General features: G+C 41.2%; 1 long non-coding RNA gene across 2 annotated transcripts in view; it reads right to left on the bottom strand.

The window, feature by feature from the left end:
- LOC121081333 overlaps positions 1-26,289 on the bottom strand; it is a 47,428-nt gene that overhangs the window by 13,596 nt on the left and 7,543 nt on the right. For both annotated transcript variants that reach the window (XR_005825652.1, XR_005825651.1), the window contains exon 3: positions 3,713-3,898. This is a non-coding gene — a long non-coding RNA (uncharacterized LOC121081333). The remainder of the gene's footprint in view (positions 1-3,712; positions 3,899-26,289) is intronic.

The raw sequence follows: 26,289 nt of genomic DNA, 5'->3' as shown, positions 1-26,289 counted from the left end.
GCTGGTCCATTTTGTCTATGCAGAATGGAGGATGAAGGACATTGTAAATATGAGTTTACTGTACTGATAAATGCTTCTTTTTTTCACACACACACACCCAACTAATGGTAGGTTTCACAATCAGTATAAGCCAAAGCAATGCGGAATGCTCAATAATGTTGCAGAACATTTATCCCACCAAACCCGAAAAGCTTCATTTTCACAACACAGCCACGTAGCAGCTAATGCTAGCACAAAAGAGGCAGCAGGAATGTATGGTCTGGGAGTTCAGGCTATTGTGAACTTGCACACTGCTTATGGACAGGGCCATTGTACTGTCATTCCAGGAATACTGTGCAAACAGAGAAATGCATGACTGGCTTTTGAGAAGCCATGATTTATCATTTGCCAAATGCTGCTTTGTTCTAATATAATCTTCCTTGCTCCCCCAAGAACACATGAAAGTAAATTGTAAGAAAAGGAGATGGGGTTAATTTTTGTATCAAGCATTGTTGGTTACATAGATCTCTTCACCGGTAGGACAGGACTTGAGGGAAATTTGTATTACAGCTTTTGAGCATTTTGAGTAAGTTGCTCTGCTCTATTCTTTTCACCTGAATGAGTAAGAAGGTACAAGCATTTGAACAACCATTATGTTAGAGGTACAAAAGTATAAAAACATTTTATTTAGTGGATAATCTATGAAAATTCTGATTTTGATGCTCCTGCTGTGTCAATGCTAGACGTTATTAAACGGGTCATATTATCAGTACAGAGGCATGCAAAAACCCTAAGTTTATGATCATTGAGATGCTGTGGAAAAGATGATGAATTTGATTAGATGCAAAAATGGACTGTTTCAGGTGCTTAACCTATTTTTACTTAGAGGTTCCAAAAGTGTGAGAAACCTTTAACAAACAAGGTTTAGGACGGAGAATCCTAAAAAAGTTATAAGCCTCACTTCATTCAGCATTTTGGTTAACTGCAGATTTTTTACGTGGAAATCATAAGCAAAGGCTGCAATGGAAGTTGTCTTATAACTTAATTAAAATACAGAAATGTGTATATATATTTATATATGTGTTTATAGTTACATACACACACCTATATACCTACATACATATACAGAGAGATAAATTAATCCCTTGCTCAAATCTGTGGTGATTACTGTAAAGTTATTCTCTTAAGCAAAGATCAGAAATGAGACAAGAAGACTAAGGATTTGAGTTAGGTCATACTGCTAAAATATGTTTGATGGGGATGAAAATGGCTGATGAAGGCATCATGTGCCATCCGTTTGTACCACATAATATAGCTGATATATAAGATGGTGCATTTCCCTAAGTCTTGTCACCTCTATGTGACAAAATGTCCTTGGATCATCGTAGCTGAAGCAACACCACAACTAAATAACTTTGGAGATCTGTCTCAGTATTCCTAGTGGAGGGTAAGCAGAAAAAAAAGCACAGCTTCTTGGGAAGCTCTGCTCTCTGGAGGTTGTGTAGGAAGGTGCGTCCACTCACAGGTTATATTTACGCACTGCCTAACCCTAGACATAGTCACAAATAGCTCCATTTGTGAATAAGCTCTCAAACCGGAGGCGTTTGCTTAGCATGTAGGCTTTGGAGGTCTGGCTTAACGTGCAGGCTGTGTGCCACACTTAAAAATTTGAAAAACTGGTCTCTTTGAATCTTAGCATATCAGAGCAGTGTGATACTTACACCTGGATTTGGAGATGCTTACAGGCTGTGGCAGAAAGCATCTGTTAGGCCATGCTTTTAGGCGGGAGTTTTCTGTTCTTTTGCATTTACAGCCTCAGGGGAAACAACTGCTAGCAACTGTTCTTGGTACTGTGTGAACTTCCAGTGCACATCACAACTGGGGAAAAATAAAACTTCTGAAACTGCATCTTAGACTTCAGGTTTCCATTTAAAAAACCCAACAACCAACAACATAAGCTCAGAAATATTTTAATCAGATCTAGAATCCAACCACTTTTTCTCAGTCTTTGACAGGAAATGTCTCATTGACTAAAAAACTGAAACAGTACCTCTTGATCTGACTTCATAAAAAGTAGCTTTGGCAGTTTTAATTTGGATTATTATTTTGGAATTTTATTTTTTTGGGGGGTTGGGGTGGGGGGAAGGGGCTTAAAGCTGTTGTGTTGTTTGCACCCTAGCTACTAATTAATTATGATAAATAGCTCACAAGAACAAGTCTGCTAGATAGAAACAAACCAGCTGTTTCCTTCTTTTCTTCTCTATTAAGGCTTTTTAAAAATAATTTCTGGCAACAGAAATAATGCTGTCATTGAAAGGAAAATCAGTCTTGTAATAAAAACAACGCCTCACTCAGTGCACCTATAAAATTTTTCATTCCTACAATGAATTCTTCTCAGGGAGCTAATTAGAAACAGAAAGTTCTTTAATTGATGAGCATCTGACCATTAGGGCATTTTCAATTTCTCACAGCATCCCAGATGACACGGTTACAGAAAGGCATAACTGAAAAAAAAAAGAGAGACTAATTGGAACAATTAATTGAAACAACATACAGTTAATTTCAATTATAAGAATCCTGACTGCTCCCTCATCCCTTATTCTGTGGCCTGCTGCACTGGGGTGATATTCTTACAGACTCCTCAGCAAAAGCTGCGTGGGGACCCCATCTGCTGATGATTATTCCTGTATTTACTATTTGTATTATCATAACACACATCAGCTCTACTCTTGCACACAGTTCCCAATGTAAGGTGCTCTATAAAAGCAGAACAGGAAGATTCGTGACTGCAGACACGAGCATGCTTGAATTACCCATTCAGTTGGGAAAAAAGTTAAGCCACTCGCTTGAATGCTTTGGTTTTTAAATGTCCCTAACACAAATTTCCTCAAGAAATGTCAAAGAACACTTCTAAGCAAGAAGTCTAATTCCAGCTAAATACCCAGTCCTGATACTTACCAGACTCTGGGAAAAAGTTCCAAAATGTGGTTTTTACAGGCAAAGTTTTCATGCTCCAGTCTGAAGACTCACAAACATTGAGCTACAAAATCTTACCACCTGTTCCTCGTAAAGCAGAGGTTGCTTGCTATCTTTTTTACTAGAAGCAACTGCATGTCACTGTTTGTGACACCCTGCAAAAGTTGGTTGGGTGTGTACTCATACCTTGCAGGCTGATCTCAAAGAGATTGCACTCCCTTGCTCCACCAGCTTCTGCTAGCCATAATGATTAATAAAATTACGATCCTGTCAAATGCATGGCAAGGCTTCCACTCATTTCTGTGAGGCTAGATTTCATGCTGCATCTTTTGGTCACTGCAGTAGCTTTTGTACAGGGTGATGCCATATTCAGCCACAGAAATTATCCAAGTTCTGTCTTTAAATAGCATATGACTCTTGCATCTACATACAGCTGGTTTTGGCCTCAAGACTTTAGCTGTGCTACAGATTCTTATGGGAGAAACTGTTTGATTTTTTTATACTAGCATTCATTTCCTATGCCATGTCTCCTAAGTCTGCTACAGGGATCTTATATAAACAGCCTATTCAGCAAGTCTGTGCTGAGTTTGGGACATGACTAATTATAATTTAATATGGTTGAGTGAATCAGGACTGTGCTGTTCAAGAAAGGGCTGTCTGGAGAGTTGCATTTATTCATAATATCCACCAGTATTTTACCTTGCTTTCTCACACATTGTCTTCCCCGCAACAAACGAGACAAACTGTTGTTACTCACCTCACATTAATTGTTCCTTCATGTGGATTTTCACAGTATCCTACTTCCAATCCTTCGCAGGAAATACTGTCTGAAGCTGAGTTTCATATTGACATAATCTCATCTGCCAGTGCAGAGTGAGCAACCCTCCTGATTATTGACTTTGTTAACAGCTCCTGGGCCTCTGAGTCACTGTGAAGACATGAACTGTGGAAAAGAAAAATGGAAAGCCTGAATCATGATACTCTCTTAAATGTATGTCAAATCCTTGATCTTTTATTTTGCAAGCTATGGATCACCATCTATTGAAAAATTTGCATTTCTTTGTAAATACATTCTACGCAGAAGGGCTTCACATTGAGATAATCCTAGTCCCGTACTGATGATCTGAATGAACAAAAGCTACCCTAACGCCCGAGTACCTACATCAGGAGAATGAGCTGAGTTTTCTACAACTAAGTGTGTCAAATATGCTCATAGAGATTGGTCAGGCTGGTCCCATCTTAAAATACAGTCTTATGCAAGACAATCTTAGTGGGTTGACCTTGGCTGGATGCGAGACACGCACTCACTTGCTCTCTCACTCTCCATTCTCAACAGGAGAGAGGGCAAAGTTAAGATGGAAAAGATCCTAGGTTGAGATAAAGGTAGTTTAATAACAAAAACAAAAGCTGTGCATGAAAGCAAAGCAAGAAGAGGAATTTACTTGCTACTTCCCATCAGCAGGCAGATGTCCAGCCACTTCCTGGAAAGCATGGCCTTAGCACCCATAATGATTGCTTGGGAAGACAAATGCCGTAACAAGAAATGCTCCTGCATCCTCTTCTTTTCCCTCAGCTTTTATTGCTAAGCAAGACATCATATGGTATGGAATGTCCCTTTGTTCAGTTTGTGTCAGCTGTCCCAGCTGGGCCCAATCCCAACCTCTTGCCCACACACAACCTACTGGCCTTGGCAGAGGAGAAGTGGTTTGAAAAGAAAGCCTTGACACTGCAACCACTGGTCAGCAATAGCCAAAACACTGGAGTATTACCACTCAATGTGTTACCAACTCTGCCTAGCCACAAATGCAAAACACAACACTATATAGGCTGCTAGGAGCTCCATCCCAGCCAGATCCAGCACAACAGTACACCAAGCTACTGAAGCAACAACACACGTGGAGAGTGTTGCTAGATCAATAGAAATTACATGACTGCCTTGAGAACATATCCTAGATCCTACAGTACAACAAAGAATTTCACCACTTGGTGACAAATGGGATCCTGGGAAGATCCTTTGTGGCTTTTGACCTTTTTGCCAAGAGGGTAAAGATGTTTCCCTTCTCTGAAACACATGGGGTTTTGGAGATTGTCATCACTTTGCATCTAGCAGAGGAGTCACACCAGCCGTGGACTCTCTGAGAGCAGGCAGAAGGTTCTTCACTGACACAGTGCACAGTGAGACATCACCAAACTCTGCAGGCAAAGAGACAAGCTACGTTGCAGCAAACTCTGCAAAATTCCACCTGTCAGAATTTAGCAAAATTAAAAATCACAGAGAACTGAAATATGGGATACAGGAGACGGAAGCATTTCAGAGTTTAAGCTAAGCCATCAAATAACAGGCTACTTGCTGCTAAGCATGTAGCACACTACACCTTCAAATGCAAAGGAGAATTTCCATTCCCACGTTTCCATCTTTGCTTTTCCACATTTTTTTCCTAGTCTAATACATTTCTGTGGTTAGAGAAACCAACTGGAATGTCCAGTACAACTTTGCTAACATACCCACAGCTCCAGGCCATTAAAAATCACTAGGAAATTGACTGCAGCAAAGAAATACAAGAGAACTGTGAACTTAAAAATCTGAATGAGGAAGTATTTTATATTCTCATGTTCATGAGTACTTACAAGGGTTGGGGAGAGGGTCAGTGTTCTGTTCACCTCTTGGCTCCTCTGTTGAATATAGCCTAATGCTCAGGAGCTGGGTGGGAGATTTCACATATTGATGAACTGAAACAGGCCCCACACATTTGTCAGGAGGTATTTCTGTTCATATCTAGACATTAAACAACAGCACTCAAGATAGGTTTGTTTACATTTCACTTATTTTTCTCCCACTAATGTGTTCCAGTCAGCACATCTCTGCTACTCAGAAGAGATAAAAGAAAACTGCAGACTTCAAATTGTTCACGCAAGCAGCAAGATAAGGATAATAAAATCTCATTTATTGTCATAAATGGATCAATCACTCATGGAAGGAATATTCTCTGCACTGTACTTCTGTTGCACAATTGGTTAGATGCAGACAACAGCAGCTGTCTTTTAAAACGAAAATATTCATTATAACTGCTAATGATGACTGGAATCAATAATCTGATCTGGAATTCCAAGTCATATGGTTTTATATTCCCAAGACAACACCACTTTTTAATGTCATTCATATCTTTAGGTTCACAATATTATATCCAAGGTACTAATTCAGAAATAACAATTTTTCTGTGAGGCCTTTTGGTAATCTAAAATGTTAGGTATATTTTACTTCAGTTATGGATAGCCCTTTTCTACCAAGCAATCACAGCATCACACCTGTAGGTGATCACCAGAACCGTGTATATTTAAAAATTCTATAGAAATGAGAATATTTTCAGATTTCATAACAGGCTTTCATGATTTCCAATAGTTTTGATTAATCAAAACCAAACATTCTTAGTGGAGAATATAACATTGTTTCAGCCCTTAACCCATTTTATTTTGTTTGTAGGCTGTATGTACAACAAACAGAACCTGTGCTTCTGGTTGCAACACAAATGTTTATTGATGATTTATTGCTCCAGATGTAATGATAAAAAGTCACCTAAGTGAGCAGCAAAAGTGGACTCTGTGCAGAGAGTTTTGCTTTGTAACAGATGCCTCTGCTGGACTGTAGCACGTGGAAAATGCTGGGAGCCTGGCTCACTGTTGGATAGACATTGCCTGGGTTTGACGTCTCAGCCTAACATCTGGGTCTTTGTTTACTCAGTATCTTAGGTACTGTGGTCAGCTGCTAATCCTGTTCCTCCTCCTCCACTGATTCAGATGTAGGCACGAGTATTCCATCTCCCCATGGCCCCTCTACACTGCACGGCAACACAAAGGACCTTGATAATGTAAAAGCTGTAAACGGAATTTGACAGAACTAAAATGCTTGCCTTTTGCCACCTTTACTGTGCTGCAGTAATGTAAGGTAACCTTGTCAGTGAGGGCTGGTTACTATGCAGCTTCTATGCTTGTGGGTAAGACACAAATAATAAGAGCTGAAAAAAGTTGCCCACAGAGACAAGCCAATATCCAGAACACAAGGCTAATCATGCCTTTTTGTTGAAACATATTACAAATACGAACACTATTAGATCAAGAGTCACTGCAGGAACTCAAATCTATGTGGAAAAAGAACAGTACAAAACCTGATGGAGAAACTGGGGCACTGAGCTGGCACTGCCATGCATAATTTCATTATTTTTTTCAGTTTCTATGCAGACCTATGACCCACTTCTGTTCCCACTGAAATCCATGGCAGATTTAATAGGTGCTCTATTTTTTCATTTTAATAGGCACTCTATTTATAGAAAACTGTGTAACTTAAAACTATGTGAATTCCAGTCGTTTCACCTTCTGCTCCTCAAGGGATACTTCTTACTGAAGAACTAAATGCTATTCCACAGTAGTAACTGTGAAATGTAACCATACATTTTGCCTAAAATGCCCGTCATAGTATGTTTAGCAGATTATCCTACATCGGAGAGCAGACTTTTTTTGTAACTACTAAGAAACCATAGTCACAGTTTGTCATTAAGGCTGTGCCTGGTTTTGACAGACCATCCCTTGAAACAAAATCAAATTATTTTATACTTCCTCATCTTTGACTTCCACCAATCAACAGTTGTCAAAATTTAAGGCTATCAGAAAAGGCACTGATGAGGCATGAAAGCTGGAACATGTGGAGCTGCTTCACATTAATCAGTCTTCCATTCTCTTCTGCAATGTCCTATCCTAAAAGTCGAATCTTGGATACACTCCACTTTTTTACTTTTTTAAGGTGATCTGAGAAAAAACATTTCCTGCTAATACATCAGGGAAATATCAAAGTCATTTCCATTCCAAAGATTTCACTCTCTGGTACCATGTTACTCAAGGTTCGGTTTCTGTGGTGGGCCTAATACATCTATCAGGACTTCAGCACAGGAAAAGCAACATGAGGGAAAAAAACCAACCACATCTGTTTCATAAAATTAAGTGTGTGTGTATATATATGTATATATATATATATATATATATATAAAGTAGCACACAGATATTGTCAGTATAAATTGTGGTGGTACTTAAGCCTAGATTTCAGTTACTTCTATTTGTTGCAAATTCATGCCTGGTTCCAGTGTAAGCCAGGCTGGGACTCAGAAGCAGTGCCCACATCACCTGAGCTATGATGGGCCCCAGGAGAGGCTTATTAGTTTGATGTTGAGCCGTATAGGCATACTTAAAGGGTGGCAGGCAGTGCACGCCAACGGTTGTAGAGGCAGCATGGTGAGAACCAGTGCTGCACTGAAGGAGTGGTCTCACGCCCTTCTCCCTGCCCACAGCCAGTCACCCCTTTCTGCCAGTGCCATCGCTCCCATGGCCACACAGTGAGCTGGATCTGGGAAGCTGCTCAGCTGAAAGCTAGCAACAGTGAGATGACTGGGATTTAGCCGGGTTGGCCCACCAGCCCAGCTCTCCATGCGGCTTTGCAAAACTCATGCCTGCAATGGGAAGCCATGGGGATGAGCAGCCAAGCGCAGCGGCAGGCATGGTTCTGTCTACCCCTTTTGGAGCAGCCTGGACTGCAGCTGACAAAGCAACTGGTGAGCAGCAAGGGGGTAAAACTGTCCTTCAGGTCAGGTGTGCCTGCCATGCTGGACAAAGCTGGCACAGCAGTACCTTAAATATGTGTTAATGTGCTTTTAAGAAAAACCCAGTAGCCTTCTTTTTCAAGGCCTTTAAAACTATTTGAATGACCCAGTCCACAAGTAAATTTACAAATTTGCTTAGCTAAAGCCATTTTGTTCAAAAGAACTCCAGAGCATGCTGTTCCTTTTCTTAACTTCGGTGTTACAATGGATGCTGGTACGCTCTTACAGGATGCACATAAACAAGGTAGAACAAGCAGATATGAGCTCCCTTTGCCTGCACACCAATCTTATGGGCCTCCAGCCAGCTCCAAACTGAAAAACCTTGTGACCTTGTTAGGGTGACACTGTGCTGGAGCTCATAAACAGCGCTCAGTGGGAGAACGATCTGGGCTGGGCTTCACAAACATGCTTTTGAACTGGAGCTGGCTTGTGTCCAGGCAGCTGAATGCACATGCAGAGGAAATTCACATATGAGTGCAAAAAACCATTAGATATTCACAGTATCATCAGACCGAAGGCTACAGCTTCTCTCCAGAAGATCTGAATATGTGCAAAACCTCTATTCTAGATTTCAACATATATGCACTGTTATTTCACTTAACCTTCCCTTCTGAGGAAATGGGAAACTTCTGCATTGTACAAGCTATTCAGTCATCTTCTGGCATTGTTTATTCCTAATCCTAGGATCAATTTGACTGTCCCTTGCTGGAACCACCCACGTCCATATGGTTTGAGGAATATTCCTCTAATTACCTTTGTTTTGCAAGGCATAAGAGATGCCATTATGTGTCTTCCCATTTTGTTACTGCCATGTCTCACAAAGCTGAAGTTAGGCCATGCTCCTTGTTCAAGAAACCTATGCACCGTGGAAGTGTTGTTCAGTTAAGCTTGTCTTGTAAAGACATCAATAAACCTATAAACATTTTGACCACATGCCATAGTTAACAAGTGGTTTAGTTCACATTACTTCAATCAAAGTTCAGCACCAATAAAGATTAATATATTTTCTGACCTGGCCATTAATGGTTTTATCCAGTTCTTATGGGTACTTCAGCTGGGCTCATGTAATTATTTATACACCACCTTTGACACAAAAGCAAGTATTTTTATTACTTGCATTGTTTTATGTATACAATTAGAACTTAACGCTGTTCTCTCACTCTCTCCCCCCACTTTCTCTCTCCCCTCTAAAACTATTGACAAAGCTGGATGCCCTAACGCTCCATATCTCTGAAAACATGTAAGGTTATGCAAACAAGAAGAAGAATAAGTGTAGAAAAAAAAATTGAAAAGCAAGACCATGCTATGCCTATACATAAGAACAATAGACTATACAAAGTGGTGCAGAGCAGAAAATGACAGCTGTTATTAGATATTAGACAGTACTTTGAGCAGGAAAGACAAATCTAAAAATCAGCTCAAGACAGGGAGGGAGAATTAGGCCCACTATCATATAAGTAAGGTAGAAATTTAAGTGCAGTATTTCAGGTGAGGTATAAGCACACCATGTACATTACTCACTTACTCTGACAACTTAGGTGTGTCTGGCAAATCTGCATGCTGGATGAATGTTACATTTCCCTTTGAGAAGTAAGCATGTACAACAAACACGTAGTATCTCAGAAAGGAAATCAACGACTTTTCTAAGTTATGAAATAATTTTGTGCTTTTACTGTGTAACATCTACCTAATGTTAGGTGAGACCAGCTTTAATACAGGATTCTAGGACCTATTTAATTTCATACATACTTGGTCACAAGCAGTTTCTTCTTTCTTTTTGAAATTGCCTGTATTATTTGTCATTACATATCTTGCAGCCTTCTTGGTTTTCGTAACAGCTTATTTAAAATTGAATCAGGAAGTATGACTTACAAGGTGGCCACTGTGAAAGGAAAACTATGTTATGAGGTACCAGTCTTATTGTGTCTTTGAACAACTGGAAAGACTTCACTGACACAAAAAAAAGTATTTAAGCATATCAACTGGTACAATTAAATTAGAAACTTTCAAATTAGTTAATTAAGCAACTAAAGTTAATGGCTGATTGCAGTTGCCTGCAGTAAACAGCTCAGTTACCCAAAATCCAATAGCAGAAGAGAAACAATCGATATTTTCCCCCTCTGTGAATGGCAGCAAGTACCAGCTACCACACTGTATATATAACTGAGATCAGTATTCAGGTTTTCATTAGAAGGAGCAAGAAGTGGTTTTAAACTGCCTACGTGACTCAGGAACATAAGTGGCTGTAGTGAGAGTTGAACAAGCAACTTAAACTTGATCCTTTAAACTCCCCCTGGATAACTGTACCCTAACTCACTTAAATATGCCCACAGGAGGTATCTTCAACAGGAACACAGTGAAATCTGAGAAAATCAAAGCCTCACTATGTAAATGAAGGGATTCCCACCACCTTCAAGCAGGGCAAAAGCTGGGCCTAAATGTACACATAAACCACCTTTTTTCTTCTTGCAAAATTTGCAGAGTTTTGCTGAGTTTGATGGCAAGAAATTAACGCTAATGTAACTCTGATTATACCAGTGCAGCATACTCCATTAGCAAAAAATGCTTTATGGCCATGATTTTCATATGCAGTACAGCTAATCTGGTCCATATGGGAACACACACCAGCTCTTTATAGGGTTCTAGCTGTATCACTCACAGAGAAAGGATCTTAACTGCTGCTACACAAACTCTTTCCTCTGTCGTAGAGGTCCTGCCATGACATTGGGAAGGTTGTTTAATCTCTTGTGCCTCAAGATCCCTCAGCCTGTAAAGCTGGGGTAACAGAACATCACACTGACGTGCGGAATTAGACTCTATAACTCGAAAGTTATAAAGTAGGTATGTTTTTTGCGCGCAGATGCACGGGGGATCGCTCCTCCACAAGCGTGCATACCGGAAGTGACGAACCATCCCACATTTATACAATGAAACAAATGAATATTCAATTAGCGCCTATACATATTTGTTACCTAAACCCCGCTTCGTATGTTAATTAGCTTATCAGTCCGTTTCCTGGAATGTGGTGGTCTTGCAGGTTTGTAGGTGAGTCATGTTCTTGTGACCATCCCATCTTCTCCAGCAAGGAGACTTAGCACTCCCTCCCTCTAGATAGCATTGGAATGTCTCTCATCTTCTCTCATTCTCTTTTAAATAGCCCCTTTGTTAGAGAAAGAAGGGCAGGCGTCTCCCCGTCTCCCCTTTGTTAGAGGAAGAGGGGCAGGCGTCTCCTCAAAAACTGTAGTTGTCTCCTCAGAGCTGTGTGCCTGTGTGACCAGACACCGCACCCATGACTAGTCACCATACCCACATTCCTTGAGCAGACATATACAATCACAGTCGGTGTTAAGCGTCCCCATTTCACACTATTTCTCCATATCAATCCCCCCTTTTTATTAAATTAAGTAAATTCTTTTACTTAAGCAGTCTTCCCGAATGATATAAAGCATCATACATAAGTGTTACCCTTTTAAACATTCTCCAAACCCACAAATATAACATAATGGTTAGTATTAAGGAAATTCCTAAACTGATCAATAAGATCACAATGGGGTGTACCATAGTGTTAAGAATTCCTGTTGCAGGTGACCAGCCAAAGAGAGTATCCCACCAATTATGGTTTCCATCCTGTTCTACCTTTTTTTAAAACTTTCTTGATCCCCTCTACATCATGATGGATCATAAGAAGAGTTTCATGTCCCTTTTCTTTGGTTTCTTTCAGTATACGTTGTAAATCTGCATTATCATCTGTGATAGGGTAAAGTTGGATTTTAAGAATTGATGAGACACTACTGGGGCTGAGATCCTGTGATACAAATACAGTAATTTGAATATTGCGCAGTCTCCTTTACCTCCCCATCTACAGTTACTGTGTCTTTTTTATCTGGGGTTACTCTCCACGAAGTTGCAGGGGCTTTCTTGATCCGGGTATGGTGAATCCAAGAATTCTGTCCCTCAACCTTGATTGCAGTGTAGGTGGTGAGTAGGACTTGAAAAGGTCCGGTCCACTGTGGTTCCAGGGTTTTATCTGCAAAACACTTAACGTATACATAGTCCCCTGGTCGTATATCGTGAACAGGTCCATCCAGACCCCTACTGCGTGTTCCCATCACATGCTTCTCAATTCTTATTAATTGTTTGTTTAGTGCCACCATATAGGAAGTCATTGTTTCTTCACCAATCTGTGAAGACGTCCCCTTTTGTACCCCATAGGGTTGTCCATATAAAATTTCAAATGGGCTAAGCCCCTCTTTTGCTCTTGGTCTAGTTCGAATTTGTGTAAGAGCTAATGGCAAAGACTGGGGCCAAGTTAGATTTGTTTCTTGACCTAGCTTGACAATCTGTTGTTTGATTAGATGATTCATCTTTTCCACCTGGCCACTTGATTGTGGTCAGTATGGGGTATGTAATTGCCAATCTATTCCTAGATGGTGGCTGATCTGTTGCACTATTCTGGACACAAAATGTGGTCCTCTATTCGAGGACATTACCGCTGGGACTCCAAACCTAGGTATTATCTCTTGGAGCAGTATTTTGGTCACTTCCCGGGCTTTAGCAGTTCTGCACGGGAAGGCTTCTGGCCAACCTGAAAAGGTATCTGTTAGCACAAATAAATATCAATACCCCCCTTTTTTAGGAAGTTCCGAGAAATCAATCTGCCAATGTTGCCCTGGAACATCTCCTTTCCCAATTTTTCCCAACTTTGGCCCCTTGGTAATCTTAGGATTAGTCTGGAGACAAAGATCACATTGTTGGGTTACTTGTCTAATAGTAGTATACAAATTTCGTGCTATTATATTTTTAGTGAGATCCTTATATAGAGCTTCTGCCCCCCAATGCCTTTTTCTATGTTCTTCCCGAACTACTGACCATACCATGTAGGAAGGAATCACTATTCTCCCATGTGAGATTACAGCCCACCCTTCCTCATTATATGATCCCTCTAGGTCAGAAATCAGTTTGCGATCTTCTTTAGTATAGTCTGGTTTACCTTCTAGAGATATTTGTCCATCGGGTATTAGCGCACCCTCTACCTTGATTGCTTTTCTGGCTGCCTGTTTTGCTTCCCTGTCCGCCAGTTCATTTCCTCTTTCTAATTCTGTGCTCACTTTCTGGTGTGACTTGATGTGCATAATTGCCACCCTTTCAGGAAGCTGGACCGCATTTAGGAGTTTCAAAATTTCTTCTGCATGTTTGATGATTTTTCCTTGGGAGTTTAACAGTCCCCTTTCTTTCCATATTGCTCCATGAGCATGTACCACTCCAAAGGCATATTTAGAATCAGTCCAAATATTTATAGGTTTTCCCTGAGCTCTCTCCAGAGCTCAAGTAAGGGTTATGATTTCAGCCTTCTGTGCCGAAGTGTCAGCTGGTAGCGGTCCCGATTCTATCACTTCTTCAGAGGTTGTAACAGCATATCCGGAATGTCGTTTTCCGTTCAGCATATAGCTGCTCCCATCCGTGAACCAATGTTCAGCTCCATTAATAGGAACATCCTTGAGATCTGTCCTACTAGAATAAGTGGCTTCGATTGTTTCTAGACAGTCATGATCGACTGATTCGCCAACATTCCCATTAAGAAATGAGGCCGGATTGACGATGTTTGTAGTCACGATCTCAACATCATCTTGTTCCACCATTATGGCCTGGTATTTTAGGAATCTCTGTGGGGAGAGCCAATGCCCCCCCTTTTGTTTCAAGGACTGCAGACCCTGTGTGGGATACTAAGACAGTCATTTTCTGGCCCAAGGTAAACTTCCGGGCCTCCTGGATGTTTAGGATGACAGCTGCTACTGCTCTCAGGCAACCAGGCCACCCTTTTGCAGTGGCATCCAGCTGTTTAGAGAAGTATGCCACTGTCCGTCTGTATGGTCCCAAATCTTGTGCCAGTATTCCTAATGCCATTCCCTGTTTCTCATGGGAAAATAGGAAAAATGGCTTACTCACATCAGGAAGTTCTAGTGCTGGTGCCGACATCAAGGCTTTCTTCAGTTCATGGAAAGCTCTGTCTGATTCAGCATCCCACTGAAGATCCTTCTGATTAGCTGCTATCAGGGAATATAATGGTTTAACAAGCAAGCCATAATTACATATCCAAAGCCTGCACCATCCTGTCATTCCCAGAAATGTCTGCAGTTCCTTTACAGTTCGTGGTCGGGGGGCTTGGCATATGGCTTCTTTTCGGGCCTTCCCTAGGACCCGTTGTCTGGCACTGATCTCGTACCCTAGGTATGTGACTTGTTGTAACACCACCTGTGCCTTCTTCTTAGAAACCCGATATCCTTGTAGTCCCAGAAAGTTCAGCAGGCTCACAGTCCAAATAATACAAGATTCTTCAGTTCTGGTTGCAATAAGAAGATCGTCTACATATTGTAACACTTTCCCTTCTCCTGGTGGTGGTTCCCATAACTCCAAATCCTTTGCTAATTGGTTTCCAAAAATTGTGGGGCTATTTTTAAACCCCTGTGGCAACACCGTCCATGTGAGCTGGGTCTTTCGACTGCTTCTGGGATTTTCCCATTCAAAAGCAAAAATTCTTTGGCTGGCTTCATGGAGAGGGAGGCAAAAGAAGGCATCTTTTAAGTCTAAAACTGTGAACCAAGCTAGGTCAGGTGTCAGGGTGGTTAGTAAGGTATAGGGGTTAGCTACTACAGGATACAGATCCTCTGTTATTTTGTTAATGGCCCTTAAATCCTGAACTATCCTATAAGACCCATCAGGTTTTTTAACTGGGAGGATAGGTGTGTTAAATTCTGACTCACATTCTTTTAGTAGCTTTAATTCTATGAATCGCTCTATGTTTGGACGAATTCCTTCCCTACCTTCCCTTTTCAGTGGGTATTGTTTAATTCTTATCGCACCCTGTCCTTCCTTTAATTTTACTATAACAGGTGATGCACTCTTGGCACGTCCCGGCATGTCAATTGCCCATACTCCAGGATATACCTGATCAATAATTCTGGTATCAATTTCCCTTTTTATAGGAGTACTGGCCAAAGATAGGCTCATAACCTGTATGTATTGGTGATCATTTACCTCCAGAGTAACTTTCCCCTTTTTAAATTTGATTGTTGCCTCCAATTGTTCTAATAAGTCCCTACCAAGAAGGGCCTTTGGGGAATTTGGCATTCTTGTTTGTTTTCTTAGTTTGTACTTTAAAGGTTTCAGGATGTTTTCCTGGTGGCCAGCAGCTCCCACAACTGTAACAAATAATTATTTTTTACTGAAGTTCAACAAATAAGTTGGTTTGTATTCACTAAAATTCCACCTCATACCCATTCCTTGCCCTAAAGGGCAGTTATGGGTCCTGTTGTACTGCAAATGCTGCAGCAATTGGGGTGACATTGTCAGGTCCTTCTGCTCAATTGTCAGCAACAGCAATCCCCTCCTCCCCACCATCAGGAGGATTTGGGGCAGGAGATGCTGTTCCTGCTCTGCAGGTTACACAGGCCTGCCTCTGCAGCAGCATTTCTGTTTTAACTCTTTCTTACCCTGAATGCAAATCTGCTACTTGTTGCTTTAAGTCTGTGTTATTACATATCAGCCTTCGCAGGCAAATAGCAGACACCCTGCCATGCGTCCAGCGTGACTCAGCCGCACCTTCGAGGGGGTACGGGGGTTTGTACAAACTCACCCCAATACTTTAACACTTTCACAAGGTCTTTGATTCTCCACCCCCCTCAGGTTTTACATACATTAGTTCAAGTTTTTATATCTTACAACGTGTTTCATTCTGGTTGCTCCACAGAAGGAACCGCAACCTGAGCTTTTTAACACAAAAATTTCAACAAGAACATCTTCCTAGTTTAGGTCTCAGTTTTTTTTTTCCCATCCTTTTCTAGAGCCATAATCAAAGATCAGGTGATGTTAATCCCGCACTCTTTCTAGTGCTAGTACCATAGGATCCCGAGGGGGTACTAATCCACAGTCCTTTTGCCACTCAGGTTTGTCCTGGAGGACGAAGAACATGTCTGTATACGATACTTCGTCCCATTTTCCCTCTCTCCTCAGAAACAACATTAATTGCAGGAGAGTGTTATAATCTAACGTTCCTCCCTCCTGAGGCCATTTCGCATCACTCTCCAATTTATACAAAGGCCACCACTGATTACAATATTTAATCAATTTTCTTCTATTTTCGGTACCACCATGTCCTACGATATCACTCCAATGTTTTAATATACAACCCAAGGGCGATTTTTCACAGGGCTTACTCTTTCCATTTCCCATTTTGCAATTTTAATCACTTTTTCTCCGGCCGCCTTAGCCACCCTAAGGTCGGAAACACAGATAGAGCTCCTTACTTGTTTTGCACTCAAACGCGCGTCTCAAGCACTCTTGCACTCACACTCAGTCAAAATAATTAAGCTATACACGGAAAATCAAAATGCGCATCTCAATCACACCATTCACACTCTCCGGGCAGCTCGCAGTCACACAAGCAGTATGTTATACGGTACCATGCACTTATGTACAACTTTTAGGAACACTGACAGTTCACAAAGTATGCATTTCAATGAACAATTGCCAAAAAACAAACAACAAACAAAAAACCACATTTTTCCTGGTCTTAAGCAGAGTGTTAAGTTTTCCGCAATTTGCCACGAATTACCAGAATATTATTATTTTTCAACATACATTTCATAACTCCAAGTTTTGAACATGTAACAAGACAACACATAGAACAAACAAGACACAGAGCGCTATTTCAGTTGTTATATTCTAGGAATTCCCCAATCCTTAAGACAACCCAATGGAAGTTTTTAGCTTCCCCCTTTTTTCCTACGCAAAAGTTTCCCTTTTACTTTTGCTAAGAGGTCCCTCTTGTTCCTGTGAGATTCCGCCTTATTCCGTCCCGCCCCCCGCTTTCCGTCACGAGGCCTCCGGGCTTTTAGGAATGGCAGTAACCTCGGGTTTGCTCGATCTGCCCTCAAGATCGCTAGCGGCCACCCCTTGGTCAGCAAACCCCCTCCCAAGGTACCTTTCCTCCTGGGGACTACGCTGCGCGCCGGACGTCTCCGTGCGTCTCACCAGCCGCCCCGTTACTAAACATACCGTTTTATCCGTGGATCCAGGGGTTCTTTTCTGCTCCCGGGTGAACAGCTGAGAAGAGGAGGCTCCTCCGAGGAAATCTCCCGGGGCGCGCCTAGGAGCGTCCGCTCCGCAGCTGGTCCCTCAGCCGAGCAGAAATCCTCCTGGCTGGCTCGCCAAACTGACGTGCGGAATTAGACTCTATAACTCGAAAGTTATAAAGTAGGTATGTTTTTTGCGCGCAGATGCACGGGGGATCGCTCCTCCACAAGCGTGCATACCGGAAGTGACGAACCATCCCACATTTATACAATGAAACAAATGAATATTCAATTAGCGCCTATACATATTTGTTACCTAAACCCCGCTTCGTATGTTAATTAGCTTATCAGTCCGTTTCCTGGAATGTGGTGGTCTTGCAGGTTTGTAGGTGAGTCATGTTCTTGTGACCATCCCATCTTCTCCAGCAAGGAGACTTAGCACTCCCTCCCTCTAGATAGCATTGGAATGTCTCTCATCTTCTCTCATTCTCTTTTAAATAGCCCCTTTGTTAGAGAAAGAAGGGCAGGCGTCTCCCCGTCTCCCCTTTGTTAGAGGAAGAGGGGCAGGCGTCTCCTCAAAAACTGTAGTTGTCTCCTCAGAGCTGTGTGCCTGTGTGACCAGACACCGCACCCATGACTAGTCACCATACCCACATTCCTTGAGCAGACATATACAATCACAGTCGGTGTTAAGCGTCCCCATTTCACACTATTTCTCCATATCAACACCTCCCATCACTGCCCTGATGGGAAATACATTAGAGACTGTGAGCTGCTCAGCTTGTGATATAGGCCACGACTGATCACTGAAGTTACACCATTATCCTTAATCTAGGGCATTATGAGTAAATTAAGGTGCTTCTGTGTCATCAGTGTTTCAAGAAACAAGAGTGGGGAACTGTTCCTTAATTAACAAGCGGTTTTCAAGATCATACACTTTTCAAATTTTTTAACATTTAAATAACAACCAAAAAAAAACCAAAACAAAACACAGCTTGGCTAAGCAGTACAGGTGAGAAACATTCATTCAACTGAAACACTGTACCAGTCAGAAATGGAAATCTAAATAATATTAAAACACAAATTTCTTTAAAAACTGTCACGGATTGCTGTTTCTGTACTATAAAAATACATTCAGCTATGCTGGATGTTAATATGTAGGTCTTTTTTTTAACTCAAATTAGATTACAATGTTAGTAGGTCATAATGGCACTATTGTTCTCCTAACATGTACCTTCCTGCGCAATTCTGCTGCTGATAACAATCCAAATCAGGGAATTTAGGTGGAAGGAGAATGCTATACCTTTGTATCAAGCCTTCTAATGAATGTGAGTGTAAAGAAATCATATGCTTTAAAACAGCAAGCACTCATGATTAGACTCTATAACTCGAAAGTTATAAAGCAGGTATGTTTATTGCGCGCAGATGCACGGGGGATCGCTCCTCCACAAGCGTGCATGCCCGAAGTGACGAACCATCTCACATTTATACAATAAAACAAATGGATATTCAATTAACGCCTATACATATTCGTTACCTAAACCCCGCTTCGTATGTTAATTAGCTTATCAGTCCTTTGCCTGGAATGTGGTGGTCTTGCAGGTTTGTAGGTGATTCATGTTCTTGTGACCATCCGATCTTCTCCAGCAAGGAGACTTAGCACTCCCTCCCTCTAGATAGCATTGGAATGTCTCTCATCCTTTTCTCATTCTCTTTTAAATAGCCCCTTTGATAGAGGAAGAAGGGCAGGCATCTCCTCAAAACTGTAGGCATCTCCTCAGAGCTGTGTGCCTATGTGACCAGACACCGCACCCATGACTAGTCACCATACCCACATTCCTTGAGCAGACATATACAATCACAATCGATGTCCATTGTCCCCATTTCACACTATTTCTCCATATCACTCAGGTAAGTATTTCCTTCTTACATTAACACTGAAGACAACAATCTCAGGCATCTTTCTCATGAGGCAAACTCTGTAAAATCTTACCCAGTCTGGTCTTTCAAATCAGATGTGTGAGGGTCACCACTGGGAAAGAGGACAGGGAAGGCTCTTGCACAGAAATTAATTCAGCTGTGAATGCAGTATTACCACATTGCCCCTGCACACGCAGTTTAGGATGCTTATGTCTCAATGACAGAAATCCTGCCTTCCCACATGAACTTGCTGGAGATACTACCTCGAAAAGGTTGGACTGAGGAGGAAGAAAGATGTTCATATGCTGTGCCAGCTCTCTGCCCTGTGATGCAGTGCAGTGGGAAACTGCAGTACAGAAGTCTTATCTGCTGCCACATGGATTAACCACTTGAAAATAATCACCTAGAGATTGCAGAGGTCCCTAGTATAGGCGTAGGACTTTGTTATTGCTCTGTAATCCACTGGTGCAAAATTATCATTTGATGGAAAACTCTACCTTGGCAACAGACACAAGGGATGGGCAGGAGCCTGGGAGGGGTCTGGCTCATTCCCCTGCAGCAGTCGGATGCTGAAGTGGGGCAAGCATGGGGACAGGCTTCACTGCCTGAGCACACATGAGAGCCAGCGAGCTGCTGGCTGCCATCCTGCTCTCTGCCTTCTGCCCTCTGGCTAGCAGAGAGTAGATTTCATCACTCGCCTGTGCCGTGACTTTTATGTGCAAGCAGCCCTGTTGGCAGTGTGTACACTGGGCATTTTATTCACAAGGCTCAGATCCTTTGACTTCTGATGTGACGTTTTTGCCTAGTTATATTTGGATCAGTTCATATGGTGAATTTGTGCATAATCCTAGGACTGCTTCTGCCTCACAGAACAGCTGCAACTGAACTTTTCACCTCTGCTAAGTGTCCTTGAAAATTTCTTCATACATTAGATAAGCATGCTGTAAGCATCTGGCTTGTTTAACCAAGAATAAAGCTACGTAATTTAAATTTGAAAAAATACACCCACAGCCTCCTGTTCTTGTCCAAATGATACGACAGATGTAGCATCCTTAGCATACTGTTAAATTCCTCCCAATAAAGTTAATACATTTTTAATATCAGGAAGTAAACTGTAGATTACAAACTGAAGAGTCAACAATGTCTTGCTGCTACAGGAGAAGGCCTGGAGCCTCCATTGTTGGAGGGTGTTAAAAACACATTAGACAAACATCTGTCAAAAGTGACATCGGAATATCTGAGCTTTCCCTAGAGGTAGGAGGGGGATCAGATGACTCTGGAGGGGCCATTCTAGCCCAGTTTTTTCTGTATGTCTGCCTTAAACTACTTACTCCAGCTGTACTTAGCCAGATGCTGACTTATAAAGGCAAATGCTAACATCAGCCTTTGCTCACCCCCAAGTCTGATAAGAGGCTCACTGGAACGCATAAAAAATTAGGTGAAGACTCTACGATTTTATTTACTACTATAATCAGTATTAATGACTAATAATAATTAGTAATAATGAAAGCTGCTATCATATAATAACAAGAGTTAACCCTGGCATAGTGGTAAGACAATTATCTGCCCATTTACATCATTGTACTTCAGGTTTCTAAGGAGCAGCTACATTGTACCTTTACATTTATTTTCTGAAGCTTTCTTTTCACTTCGGATGATCCCACCCCAGATTATACAATACACACAGAGTGTTATATACCTCCCCTACACAGGCAGATATATAGTTACTTACCAATGTACATTTGCAACACTGACCAATGATTGAATTCATGGATAGTATAAATTCTTTTTGTTAAAGTAACACACTGAAATATTAGTTAACTCCTCAAAAATAAGAGCGAAACTAATCAGCAAAGTGACCATACAAGTACTCCCCCAGCTGCTAATGTAAAGCTAATTAATAGCCTCCAACAAAACTGAAGCCTGGGAAGAAAGTCTGTTGCTTCATTTATAGCTGTACTAAAAGCAGAACCGCAGCAGCTAGCTATACCCAGGCAGCCACCAGGTGTGCCTTTGGCAAGATGCTGCCTCTAAGAATTGTTACTGCTCACAGTTAAGACGGGTGGAAAGCAAAAACTAGATGCATTTGCTGAACCAGAGGCCCGAAGTTAGACAAATAAAACTCTTTAACTTTCAGAGTGAACAGCAAGATGATTCTACTTAAGGTCCAAATACAGAATCTGGACCCTGTCATTAAGTACTCATATCGATATTTCCTTAAAAGGTTGAAACTCTGACCTAGGCAAAGCTTAGACAGGAGCTCAGTTAGGAAGTGTCATTCCGGTTGGCACAGGAGAAATTCACCCCTCTTCCCTGCACTGCTCAGGGCAGGGGGTTGTCCCTGAAATGCAGACCTGCTCCAGCCTGACAAGCCTGAGGGTCTTGGAAGGTTTGGGTGCTTACACTTTTTTAGCTCCAAGGCTTTCTCCCTCAGATGCACAGCTCCTGGGGATCAATCGTCCAGAACCACCTTCTGAGATAATAACTCCATTTAGAAGTGGAAACAAATAAAACCCGCTAGGGACTCCATGGTGCAGTGAGGCAGCAAGAAGTGGGTAAACAACCAGGACAGTTTAACATGTCAATTGCCTTCCTGCTGAACCAGTCCTGTGGCTGTTCCTCAGGCTCATCTGCACAAGTTCTTTCACAGAACTGTCACAGGGCTTGAATTATTGATATCTGTGGAGCACATCATGTCACTAGGTACCAAAGAACTCTCTCCCTGCAAAATAAATAAGTAACAGACCAGACCTGCAGCCACCAACAGCCTGCTGACAAAAGGCTGAATCTTGTTCTGATCTGAACCCTGCAGGTGGGCCTTCCAGCTCCAGCTATACAGCAGCACGCAGCACCAAAGCTGGTCACATTCCCATTTTGAACAGTTATGTTCCCAGGTTGTAGTTTTTCACTGGGACTGCTTATTTAGAGCCTTACACTGCCTCTGTGCTAACTTTCAGGTTAAAAGCAAGCAGTCTCACAAGTCTTATTACTTGTTCAGAGCAGTGCAACAACCATGAAGAACAAGGGCAAACTGTCAAGTACCGGTCTCTTGGTGACACCCATATACAGCATGGAGATTAGTGCATGACATGCAAGATGCTGAAGCATGCACATCCTGGCTTTTTCCCATCACAGGAATGACTACCTAGCAAAAACACCAAACAAAAAACAGGGGTGGTTGCTCTTGGTTACTGGCACTAATGAGGACCTAGACAAGCTGTTACACTTTTCCAATTCCTAACCTGATAGTACAAAGGATACAGGAGTTTTCCCCATGGGTTTTTTTTTTGTGGTTTTCCCTGGAATGTCATAACACCACAGAGACTTCTGCCATATCCAAGCCATGTGCAAGTAGGCCATGACCCTCTTTTTTTTTTCCCCCTCAATAGCCTAAGTAAAGCCTAGATAAACACCATAGCTGTATACACCTGCTGGAATTAGTCTGAAAAAGATGGTGTCGCTAAAGACAGAGAGGCAAAAAACAGAATGACATATATAGGAAGAGGAAACTGGATAGGGTCATACTGGACCTTTTTTGCATGCTGGCTTCAGCCACTGCCTACAGCTGAAATCTCATAACAAGACATACCTTCTCAACTGAAGGGGGTCCTTTGGCAACTTGCCACCAGCACCAGTGATGTTTACATGTAAGATAAGCAGTGCACTTGAACACGACAATAAAGGTGATAATAAGAACCTGTTCACAAAGGCTGAGTAAACAGCAGTCAGAGAGACGTGGGACATGCTGGCAAAACAGCACAGAAAACACACATAATCACAATGGAAAACGCAATGAGATTGACCCTCATTTCACTGAAGCTACTGGGACTCACAATCCTGGCTGCAAAGACAAATTTCAGTATGATATCCCATTGGAAGAATGTGACTGGCAGCTGTAGAAGGACGAGAGATTTTATGAAGATGATGTAGAGAAAAAGCTGACTTTTGCAAGCTCTTGAAATGACTAGCAGCTGGAGAAGCTCATCTATGTTACCTAATCTGTCCAGCTCCACTCTGCAGGAATGCCCACAACCTCGGTAGCCCATCTGCAGTTACGCTGCACTGCCCTCCCGTTCACCAGCCCATTACTCTCATTATAAGAAACGCTTTCTTAATGACTTGAGACTTTCCTGTTTCAGCTTGAGGCCATTGCACCTTTCTTTCCTTCTTCTGAGAATGTGGATAATTCCCTTCTTTCATTTATACTATTATCTCTGCAATTATTTATAGTCTGTAACTTTAAAATCTCCTGAGTCCTCCATTTAATACAGTTCTTTCAGTGTCTTTTTCTGCAGTATGTCTTACTTTGCTATCATTATTCATTACTGGCTTTGTATCTTCTCCATCTTTAAAATAATTTTTACATTATGGGGACTCAATTGCATTCATCATTCCAAATGCAGCAACCTCAGAGCTATATGAACCAGTCTCATTATTTCAATACTATCACCTGGGAAAAGGTGGGTGTGTTTTATGTGACAGTAAGACTGATTCAAAGGGCACCGGCAACCTTATTTTCAAACAGGAAATCACACATCCTAAACTTTGCAGTGTAGGAGCAAAGCTCTGAGTATTCTCAGCATGTCTAAACTATTACAGTTTTCTTCAGTCATACCCTAAGAAACACAAAAGCATGCAATCCTTATTAAATTAGTAAATAATAATGAGATTATCAGCCTGAAAGCCGGATCTCATAATAGAAACTATTAAAACATTTACTCTGGTTGACAGTGATTCCCTTTCACATAAATCAATATCAATTCAAATTTTAAATAATGGAGCATATTTTCCTGATAAAAAGCCAAAAGCTGCAGTAATGGTAAAAATTAGGAAAAGCATGGATAATTTATTGTACGAAATTGTTGGCATTTTAAAAAAAATCCTAAATTTTCATTTTCTAAAAGAACTGACAATCTACTAACTGCTGTTCTGAAGACTCAACCATCCAGTCACTTGAGGATGGATGTACTGCAGGCTATAGACTATCTCTATTTCCACAGTATTTACTACTAAATCACTTAAGCACTTGCCAATCATTAGTAAGTATACCTCCTGGAAATGCCTTTTGACACAGGGAAACATTTTTATCTCCATTTTATTGGGCAGAAGGCATAGAAAAACTGAGCTGCACAGAAACATTTGAAAGAAATTTGACACAACCAAGCCATAAATTGAACCTAGCTCTCCTGTGCTGATGTTCAGTATCTTCACAGCAATATTCTTACAAAAATCCAGACAATGTAGCTAGAGTTGAAAAGCCTAAGGAATCATTCATTATATGCAAATAAGATTTATCTTCTATTATCAGGAGATGCTATGTTATATTGGTGCTGAAATGACTAATGCTAACTACAGAGATCATGACAAAATGGATCTCCAAGGAATAACAGACAGAAGAGCAATCATGACAAAAACACAGCTTTGAAAGGATACCTGCCTGTATTTTAAAGCACTCAGGTAAAATGAAATAATGGTTATAAAGTGTAGTAGTTTTGCATATTAATGATCTGATAGACTTCAGGGAAAAAAAGAGATCTCTATCAGTCTGGAAAAGGAGGGCTCTAATGGGACAGAGTTGGAGTCTGCTACAGGCCACCACATATGGCGAGACAGGCACAGCTCTACCGTGTTACAAGGGAGAAACAAGTGTCAGGACAGTATATTATTAGGGAAGACTTGAACTTCCGATACACAGAGAACAAATACTACTGATAGCTGTCAGTTCTGGCTACTCCTGTGTGAGTCACGGGTGTATCTTCACTAAGTAGCCAATGAACCCATATCGCTGTGTTTGAGTTTAAAGTTTGTTTTCCATTAAGTTTTCCACATCAGATATGGTAAGATCTGGTGTGAATGACGATGGGCCAACTCACTTTAAACCACATGAAATAACAGACAGAATTAAGTCATCTACTGTAAAAGATCATTTAAAAAACCCAAAAAACAAACAGAGAACTAGAGAATTTAAGAGTCTGGAATTCCTTCAAATTCTTACCAAATGTATTAATAAAGAAAAAAGAAAGTGCATTGCATACGTATTCAAATGATACAAGATTAAAAGATCCTCTAAGTATAACTCTATAACTAAATTAATACTTGATTCACTTTTCAACAGAAATAATGACTATACAGTCAAGGGTACGATGGTCAAAAGAAAAAAGGATACAGAACAAGAATTATCAAAATGAAATAGAGGCGAAACTCCAAAGATTTTGCAGTGGAGTAGACAGACTATCCTAGGATACATGCTATAGGAGAATAGAATGAATACTGTCTTTTAGAAAGAAAAGGAAAGAAGTTTCTCAACCTGTTCAGCCAGTCAGGCCTCTAGTCTGACTTCAATAATATATAAAGTTTTAGGACAAATATGAAAGAGAAGACACCATAAACTACAATGCGCTCGGAAAATGGGAGAAAATACAATGTGGATTTACCAAAATTAGATTGTGCCCAGCTAAACTGAGTCCTTCTTTCCATAAATCATCTGAATTTTTCGACAAACTACCTAGATCAAAACATCTGACTGAGTCCAGCGCAGGAAACTATTAGTTAAGCACTAAATGCTGGCAATTTGTACAAGGGTTGCCAGACGGGTAACAGATGCTTTAAAGGGAACATGAGGACTAATGTTGGAAAAAACCCAAACATCAGGAGGTTACTAAGGGAGTTCATCTGTGATCAGCCATGGGACCAATCTT

Source organism: Falco naumanni, chromosome Z, assembly GCF_017639655.2.
Source record: "Falco naumanni isolate bFalNau1 chromosome Z, bFalNau1.pat, whole genome shotgun sequence".
NCBI classification, from domain to species: Eukaryota; Metazoa; Chordata; class Aves; order Falconiformes; family Falconidae; genus Falco; species Falco naumanni.
The sequence above is the reverse complement of the archived record's forward strand: the minus strand, read 5'-3'. Positions and strand labels throughout refer to the sequence as shown.